The 9,352-nt window shown below is 45.0% G+C and overlaps 1 protein-coding gene across 1 annotated transcript in view; it reads left to right on the top strand.

Annotated features, from left to right (window-relative positions):
• The window catches only part of RNF150 (ring finger protein 150), a 58,917-nt gene that overhangs the window by 1,061 nt on the left and 48,504 nt on the right, over positions 1–9,352 (top strand). The window lies entirely within an intron of this gene.

Genomic DNA, 9,352 nt, shown 5'->3' with positions numbered 1-9,352 from the left:
TGTGGGAACCAAGCCCAGGAAAAATGCAGATATCATGCTGAGTTTGATTTTGTGAGGTTTGTAGCTTTTTATTTCTTTTTCCTTTGCTGCAGTTTCTGCATAAAATCAGGGGAAGTCAATATATTCTCAGCTCTTACAGCCTTGGCAAGATCAGCATTGATTACAAAAAACACGAACAGAAATTTCTTTGTCCCGAAACAGTAATAAACAGTGGCTGAGAGTGCTTTTTGCAGCAAAGATCACAGCCAGAAGCATCTTGCCTTTCCTGGTCTTAGCATCTAAAGAAATGAACTGAGAGCAGCTCTGCTGGGGGTTTTTGTTGTTCACTTCGGGACCAAATAGAAAACTTTTGTATCCATTGCTTAAATACTGTAACCAGTCATTAACATCAGTAGGTCTTTTTTTCTTTACAGGTCACTTAATTATCCTACCAGACATTTGTGCTTCTGCAAGGAAAAGTGTTTCGTGACAATAAGGTTGTCTAAGAAAAAAAAAAGTTTGTGTAAAAGAGTTTCCTCTTTTTACAAACGGGAAAAGTGCTGTAGGGAAGAGGTGTCGTTCCTGTCTTCATGGTTGCTGCATTTGCCTTTTAAGGAAACATGATTTAGAGTTAAATGTTTTGGAAGATCGGCAAACGACCAAGGCGAGCGCTAAAAGTGCCAAGGAGAAGCGGGAAATGAGGGAGAGGATAAGCTGAAGGAAATATCTCTCTGCTTTTAAACAGAGAAGGAAAACAAATTGGAAATGTGGGCGGGGGGAGATGAAAGCACATACGTCATTGCAAAGCAAGGGCTGTAGAGTTAAAAAGAAAAAAGTATTATATGGTGAAAACTCGTGTTCTGATAACTTCAGTAGTTTGATAGCCACAAAGCAGGGCTACGTGCTGCTATGCTCTCTGTACTTATGGCCTTCCCCTGCACTTTTTTTTTTCCTCCCCTCAGGCTGGGCACCCCAGAAGGGGGGCTAGTTCTGCTGAGTCTCAGTTTTTTAGCCACAGGGACAGAGAACGGTCACACTTCTGCTTTCCTCTGCTGGCTGGCAGCTCCCCTCCTGCAGCCAGCAGGGCACCAGGGCAGAGTGGGGCTGCGGCATGGGGGCACCCGGCAGCAGGCAGCGCCCACTGGCCCCACCAACAGGGGGGCAATGGCTTTGCAATGGCAGGATTAGGCTAACGTTTGGACTTGATGATCTTAAAGGTCTTTTCCAACCTAAAGGATTCTGTGATTCTGCAATCCCGCCCTGCAGCCTTGCCTCACTGCAGAGTGAAATCCTTCCCAAAACCTCACCGGTCCCTTGTCCTCGGTGACAGTGATACCTTTCTGTGATGGGCACAAAGAGGTGGACGGGCCCATCTGCAGGGCCCGGGTGTGATGTTCAGCGTAGAGGGTGATGCAGTCTGTCTCTCCGGGCCAACAGGCGCTTCTCCCATCTTGCTACTGCTTGCTTTGCGCCTGTGTTCCTACCCCCGTGGTGGCGGCTGACCACTCTGCTCACATATGTGGTGCACAGCTCTGAGCCACCAGCCCACCCTCCTGCCTCCATGTTGGAAACACACTCTTCTGCATTGGGTCAATGGGGCTTTGAGAAGCAAGAGGCACCAACTGCCTCAGCCCCGGTCCTTTCTTGTTCATCACCAGTGTGCTGGTTTTGTTTGGGGTAGAGCTCATTTTCTTCTTAGGAGCTAGTATGGGGCCATGTTTTGGATTTGGGCTGGAAACAGCATTGATAACACAGGGATGTTTTTGTTACTGCTGAGCAGGGCTGACACAGAGTCAAGGACTTTTGTGCCTCCCACCCCACCAGTGAGGAGGCTGGGGGTGCACAAGAAGTTGGGAGGGGACACGGCTGGTACAGCTGACCCCAACTGACCAAAGGGATATTCCATACCATATGATGTCATACTCAGCACAGAAATCTGGGGGAAGGAGGAAGAAGGGGGGGACATTCAGAGCGATGGTGTTTGTCTTCCCAAGTCACCGTTACGTGTGATGGAGCCCTGCTTTCCTGGGGATGGCTGAGCACCTGCCTGCTGGTGGGAAGCGCTGAATGAATTCCTTGTTCTGCTTTGCTTGTATGTGCAGCTTTGCTTTACCTCTTAAACTGTCTTTATCTCAGCGCATGAGTTCTCTTGCTTTTATTCTTCCGATTCTCTCCCCCATGCCACTGGGAGCAAGTGTGCAAGTGTCTGTGTGGTGCTTGGTTGCCAGCTGGGGTTAAAGCACGGTAACAGGTATGGTTTCCCCACTCTGGCTCAGAGAGGGACTTTTTGGCACAATCAGACCTCTGACTTTGGCCCTGTTGTTCCACTGTCATGACTTGACTTAATCTTTCTTCTCTCAGGGGAGATACAACTTTCAGTTCCCAGTTAACGTAAAAGCAAGTCTACAATTTGAGACCAAAGGTCCATCTGTCCCAGCATCACATTCCTCGCAATGGCAAACAGCAGCTGCTTGGGGCAGCGTATAGGCACAGAGTGAACGTTTAGTCCTGCCTCCCCAGAACTGCTCTCCCAGCCTCCAGCAGTTTGTGGTCCCTGGGTGTCTTTTGTACTTGGTGATTGTCTGATGGTTTGGAACACCAAGATCCTGGTTTTTAACCCCTTATTTTCTCATGTGAGGCCCTTCCTATTTTATTCAAAGCCACGGGTTTTTTTGCTTAAGAGTCTTTGGTCACTGAATAACTTTGTGCAACCTGATCTGTAGCTGCCCATATCTGTTACGAAACCTCGTTAGAAATTGGTGTCCTTTCTAGTCCTCTGGCATTGAGACAGTTTACGCAAGAGATTATAGATGACAGTTTGTAGTCATTCACCTATGACATATGATGTATTGACTGTGTATTACTGTTACTTACTATATATTGCTCATCTCTCTGCCAATTTTTTCTATAGTCTCATTTACTGATACTTCAATTTGAGACCAGTGCCATGAATGCCCCATAAGGCAGAGTTGCTGCAGTGAGCAGTCCTTTTACTCAGTTTGATTTCTTACTGGTCAAGCTTCCCAGTTGGCCTACGTAGGAGTCTAGGACATTGTCTAAATAATATTACGCTGCTGCTTCTCTGAAATGGGTGAAGCTCAGAAATCGGCTTTTCTACAATATTGCTTTGGTTTCCAAAAGTAATTTCTGAGTTCACAAAAATGTAATTTAGGCCTATGTTTGTTTTTAAAGGAGAAAAACAGGTAACAGCTGATACTCTGGTTAATTTATAATTGCATCATACAGAACAGAAGAACTGAGATTGAAGTCTCATTGGATGGTCTTAAAGTCTTGGAAACCTTGTTGCAATGATGAAAATATTAGAACAATTCACATGACATTAAAATTCAATTGAAATGCCATCTGATTAACCCGTATACCATTTCCCATGTAATTTTATTGTAAAGAAACCAAGCACAACTATAAAGCAACAGTATTTTCAAAAAGAACAAGATCTGTAGCAAAAGGTAGTATCTTCTAATAGTCCAACAGACCATTCTTGGTTATAGCTTAGACAATCACAACTACAGCACCATCACTGTGGATTCTTTTTCATTCTCTTCAGTACTAATTTTTTCGGCTGAGCTGCTGTTCTGGAGAGAAAAAAAAAAAAATACAGTATTCTTTAAAAAACACTGTTTGTGCTTTACTCCAAATTTGCTTTAAGATGTTACACATCATCCAGATCATACCGTAAAATCCGTTCACACAGACGCAGGCAGCAGCAGCAGCCACGGCAGGAAAGCACTGATGTGGTCGGCAGCACAGTGAGTCCTTGCGCGGGGAGAGCCACCAAAACGCCAGCACCAAATTGGCTCACGCTGCGTGGGGCTGGCCGGACCCACGGCCCCTGGGCCGTAGTGGGTGATCCAGACCTCTGGGCCACAGGCAGGATGTTGAATTGTTTCGATCTGCCTTTGTTTTGCTTTTTTCCAATAGCTGGTAGTTACCAAAATTGATTCCAAGGAAGAGTTGCTTAGGTTCTTGCACCCTCCTGTGTGGCTTCTGTGCTGGGCTCTGAGCAGGACTGAACACTGTCTGTTTTATCAGGGCAATTTCTGAACTCTGAAATAGCATTTGAGTTTTCAGTTACAAAAATCTGTAAAAGGAAATACCTCAGTTACTTGATTTTCATGTAAAACATAAGAGAAATCCTTATTTACATCTCGATAGGATATCTTGGAGAAGGCTCTGTATGCCTCCCAAATTGGAATTCTATTCAAATAATTCAATTAATTATTTCTCTAACTGGCTTCTGGCAGTTGCCAAGCATGAAGAATTAAACCATCTCTTCTAAGATGTGTCAGAAACATACCACTTTGTAGAGCTTCCATCAAAAATTGACACAGCAATTCAGGCGGCAGCCCACTGCTGCTGGGCCTGGCTGCTAATTAGGAGAACAGAGGACCGATTCCAGTATCACCCCCGAAGCTCCCACAGCAGAATCAAGAAATATCACAGGTTTGTCAGCACAGCCTGTGGGCCAAGGTGGAGAATTTATGTACATCTTCTGGCCATAAAATGTGTTCACTTCTACGCTGTTACAGAACTGAAGTCTTTCTTTTCCCCTGTCACCAGTGAATTTTTCCTAATGTCCAACCTAAACCTGCCCTGGCACAACCTGAGGCCATTTCCCCTCGTCTGGGAGAAGAGGCCGACCCCCCCCTATCCCCCATTCCCAGGGAGGAGAGGCCGCCCCCCCCCGGCTCCCCCCTCCTGTCAGGCAGTCACAGAGGGCGATAAGGTCTCCCCTCAGCCTCCTCTTCTCCAGGCTGAACACCCCCAGCTCCCTCAGCCGCTCCCCATCAGCCTTGGGCTCCAGACCCCTCACCAGCTTCCTTGCTCTCCTCTGGACATGTTCCAGCCCCTCAATGTCCTTCTTGTAGTGAGGGGCCCAAAACTGAACACAGGATTCGAGGTGCGGCCTCACCAGTGCCCAGTACAGGGGCACAATCACTGCCCTGGTCCTGCTGGCCACACTATTCCTGATACAAGCCGGGATACCATTGGCCTTCTTGGCCACCTGGGCACACTGCTGGCTCATATTCAGCCGGTCAAGAAAATATTGAAAACATCGCCCATTAGGAGATGGGCATCCTCTGGGGTGAGGAAGAGCCCCAGATGACCCACACGGGAAGGTACCGTGCTTGGGGCATATTAAGACCTATTAATTCCAGAGCAGCTCTTCATAAGCAGACAGAGTAGCCATAGCTTGATGCGCTGTTGTGTTTTCGATGGATTAGCCACAGGGCTACGCGTTTGGCCCAGTGACTGGGAAATGAGCTGAGTCTGTCCACAGCTCCTCAGCAGGGCCCCTCTGGAGCCGGCGATGCTCGTGTCCATCCAGCGCCCACCAATAACCCTGCCAGTGTTCCCCCCTGCGTAATGCCATGGGATGCACAGCCCAGAAACAAAATGGCTGCCTGAAGACCAGCAGCGCATTATCTCCACCCAGAAATATTTGGTTAGGCAAATAGGCTTCAGCAAGTTATAGCGACTTAAATCATCCCAAATGCCTGTAAGTTCTACCTTACTTGTTTTGTTATTGGCCCATAAGGAGAGAGCACAGATATGTTAAATGTTTCCTAAGCCAAAAAAGAAGAAGGAAAAAAATCCATTCATTGCAGCCTGAACACCTTTGATTTATGAATCTCTGATTCATCCTGACAGCTACTTAAAAATTCGTGTCAAAATCTGCATTAATCTTGGCCAGAAAAAGAAAAGAAATGTGTTAGGTAACAAGAGTGCCACGAAATGCAGTTACTATTGTGGGTGTGTTTAATGAAAGGCATCGTTAGCATTTAGCTCACCAGAGGAACATCAGTACGTATTACCAGAGAGTTTCTCTTTTTTGAAGTCTGTTGAACAAATGTGTACTTGGGCATAGAAATGCATCTCTAACATTGACGTCTCATTAAATTATTTCCCTTCTTTACTGTGTATAGTTTTCATGTATGTCGGAGCTTCTCGTGTGTTATTAGACGCTGAAACTGAGATAATAAACTGAAATTTTTTGTTGTATAAGGGATGAAAGGGAAATAAATTACTTTCTCTTTCTTTTTGTCTTTTCCTCCCAATATTGAGCATATTTGAGATTAAAAACTTTGCTTAATGACTTGATTGATCAAGTAGCGTTTTCTATAGTGCCTGGGAGAAATTACCATAAACTCAATAAAATGTTTTTTAAAAAAATTCTCATTATTATTTGTTGCTGATTTCGTTATTTTTTTCAAAGAATGCTTCATTACAAATGGTAATGTTTTCCAAGAAAATAGCCAGATAGTTTGAAATTTGAATATATTAAGGATTTGAATAAATAAAAGCAGCTGCTTTCCTCTTGCAATAGCTGTGCCTTCTACTTTGCATTTCTAAATGCAATTTTACTTAGCATATATCCATGGTGATTTACTTATCTTGTGTTTTTTAAAGTGTCTTAAAAGGCCCTAGGCCCAAGGTGGCAGTAGACCATCCTGGCAGGGAGATGTAAGGAGGAGAGAGCAGAGAAGGGCGGCGTGTGGCTGCGCTCCTGTTCAAACCCTGTTATGTTTCCACCGTGAACTGAAGCCAGAACGCTGCACTGTAGCTTAATCTGAAAGGGCAGGTGATGAAAAACAGGAATGAGGTTAAATTTATGCTGGAGATCACAATTTTCTTTCCCTCCCTCTTTTTCATTACTTTACTATTAAAGAAAGCTAGGATATTACTGTGGGGTGCTTGTTTTATTTTTACAAAAATGCTGATTTCATAATTGAATAATTGAATGTGATTCTTTATTTGTAACATGTCCTATCTGGCCTGTGCCCACAGTTCTCCAGCAATATACTAAGCTATAGACAGTTGAATTAAGCATAATTAAACATGTTGTTAAAGTTTTTGAAAGAAACTTAAGATTCAAGATAATTAAACAGTTAAGATACTACCTGTATTTTCTACTGAAAACGTTTTTGTCTGTATCTCCCATTTTTATAGGCTTTCGGGTAACATCATTCATACAGTGTCACAGGTTGTACTGAAGATGATGTCAGAGGTCCATACTGGACATGTGAGTGGGTCAGAGTGGTGGGTTTTGAGAGGAGTTGATGAAACTCATTTCAGTATTTTTGGCTGTGGGATTTTTCACTGTGGGTTCTTCTTGGCTATGTGTGAAGTGGTTGCTTTGGTTTTCTTGTAGGGTGATTTTAATTTTTTAATTTTCTTTAAAGAAAGGGAAGAGAACAAAGGCAGGCGCGTGGATGGCTGAGCGCTACTCCAGACAATTTGTCTTATTGACTGCAGGAAAATTACTGGCATGGCACCAGTGCCCTTCTCAGCCACTTTGAGACTTGGCAAATTCTCCCTAGGCTGTTAGGGTAATGCTTGCATTAGCCCTTTGTAATAAACAGGTACCAGAAGAGTTGCAAAGGTAGATTTATCTTGGCTGCTGAAGGTGGGCTGCTGAAGGGAAATGGCTGAAAATTATTAACACTTTATGGAAGAGTATGAGCCGAAAGGTTAAGTTCCCTATCATGGATATTTAAAACTCTTGACTCAGCCAAGCTATTGATTTCCCCCTATGGACTGACTGACCTGTTCATAATCAGGAAAATGTTACAATGGAAAGTCTCACGTGAGGAAGAGTGGTGCAGTTTGCACTTCTACTCCAAGACTTGAGAGAGGACAGTTCAGTTCCCAGCTTTGCAGCAGATTTCATGTGTGAGTAGCAACAGTCTGTCACAGCTATTTCAGTACCTCCAGTTGATCCAGGCACCCAGCAGAATTTGATAAAGTTTCCACCACGATTAGAGTTTTACACTGAATACCCCCCACCCGTCTGCTTCAGTATATCTGAAATCCTACTAGACACCTCATGGTCTTTCGCATCTAAATATCTTTGAAAACCTGGTTTACATCTCCCAGGGGTTTTTGGTGGAGACATGTCTGAGCTGGACCATGAGGACCAGGGCACTGTGCTGTACCCATGAGGCTTGGGTTGGATATTGGCTTGGAGGGGGATGCTGTTGGAAACGCAAGTCACCCTCTCACATCTCCATTCGCAGCCGAGTGATCCCTTCCCACCTCCACGAATGTCCCAAGGCAGGCAGAACTTTGTTCTCCTGCCACAGTCAAAATACTGGTAGCTGTGGGCTTAACAACGTGCTGGCTGGTTTCCTGGGATTTCAGCTGAAATTCTGAAACCCCACCCCAGCATCGCCTCTCTGACTTCAGACACCCCCAGTTTGTACCTTTCTTTCTAAACGCCAGTCTGTGATCGTTTCATATGCTGTTGTTTCTAGCATGTTCCTACATTAAAATGCATCCTGTTTGTCCTTTGCCGCTTAGTACAATTTAGGATTTGACTCTTGCAAAACATAGCTTAGGTGTAAAATTTGTCTATGTACTTGTTTTGTGAAGTGGAAGAACATCCCTAATCTTAAACCATAAAGCAGTGATAGTTTATAAAGCCAGAAAAGGCATTTAACAAGCTGCCTAAAGCCAGATAATTTCAGACTATATTTGTCACATACATAGGGGACATAAAATTATGAAAGGCAACCAGTTTGAGCAGGATGTGATGCCAGTAAAATGAAACAGCACTGTACAGAAAGGAAAGCTGGTGCAGAGTTGAGGCTTGGTAAATGGGTGGAGGGTCCCATTCACAGGGTCGTGACTTCAGAAAGTTTGGCGGGACTGTAGGAAGTCCCTGCCCCATCCCTTTAGCAGACACCCCTTTGCCACCTCAGCTGTGCTGACTGCCATTCTTGTGGAGCCATACTGCAAGCTGTGTCGGGGGCTGATCTGGGCTGCGGTAGTGGTTTTTTTGACTTTAAACTTGCACCAGTTGGCAAGCCCAGCTCCCAGCAGGGGGTCCCCAAATGCCTGTGTGGGCTCAGGCTGCGGGGACCCTCCAGCAGCATGGGGCAGAGGGTGAGCCAGGAACGTGTTGAGCTGCTCTTGTCCCCGCAGGCTTCTCCTGTTGCCAGCCCTGGGCAAGGGCAGTGATACGTCGGCACCTTTGGGTTGTGAAACCACGTGGGCATCTGTGATCAAAAGTATTTCTGATCTGAATGCAGTGTTTGGAGGGGCTTCTCTGATGGGCTCATAACCCTGCAAAATGGGCTAAGATAAATGTATATGGAGTGTTGGATGGGAGGATGCTGGCTGCAGCATGTCTCCCCTTCAGCAATATCATCTAGGTAAGCCTCAGTAGTGCTGGAAGTCCGTGTTTATGTCAGCCCAGGAAACACGTTTTACGTATCTCACTGAGATTAGTTTATAGAAACTGTGTAACTGGTTCCAGCTGAAACCTTCACCAGATCCATCTGACTTACCTCTTGGTGAAAACCAGCGGGAGAAAGCGGAGCTTTTTTGCTACTGTTTTGCCTTTTTTTTTTTT

This window comes from Egretta garzetta, unplaced genomic scaffold (genome assembly GCF_000687185.1).
Source record: "Egretta garzetta isolate BGI_Z169 unplaced genomic scaffold, ASM68718v1 scaffold258, whole genome shotgun sequence".
Lineage (NCBI taxonomy): Eukaryota > Metazoa > Chordata > Aves > Pelecaniformes > Ardeidae > Egretta > Egretta garzetta.
Note: the sequence above shows the minus strand (reverse complement) of the source record. Positions and strands in the feature narration are given on the sequence as shown.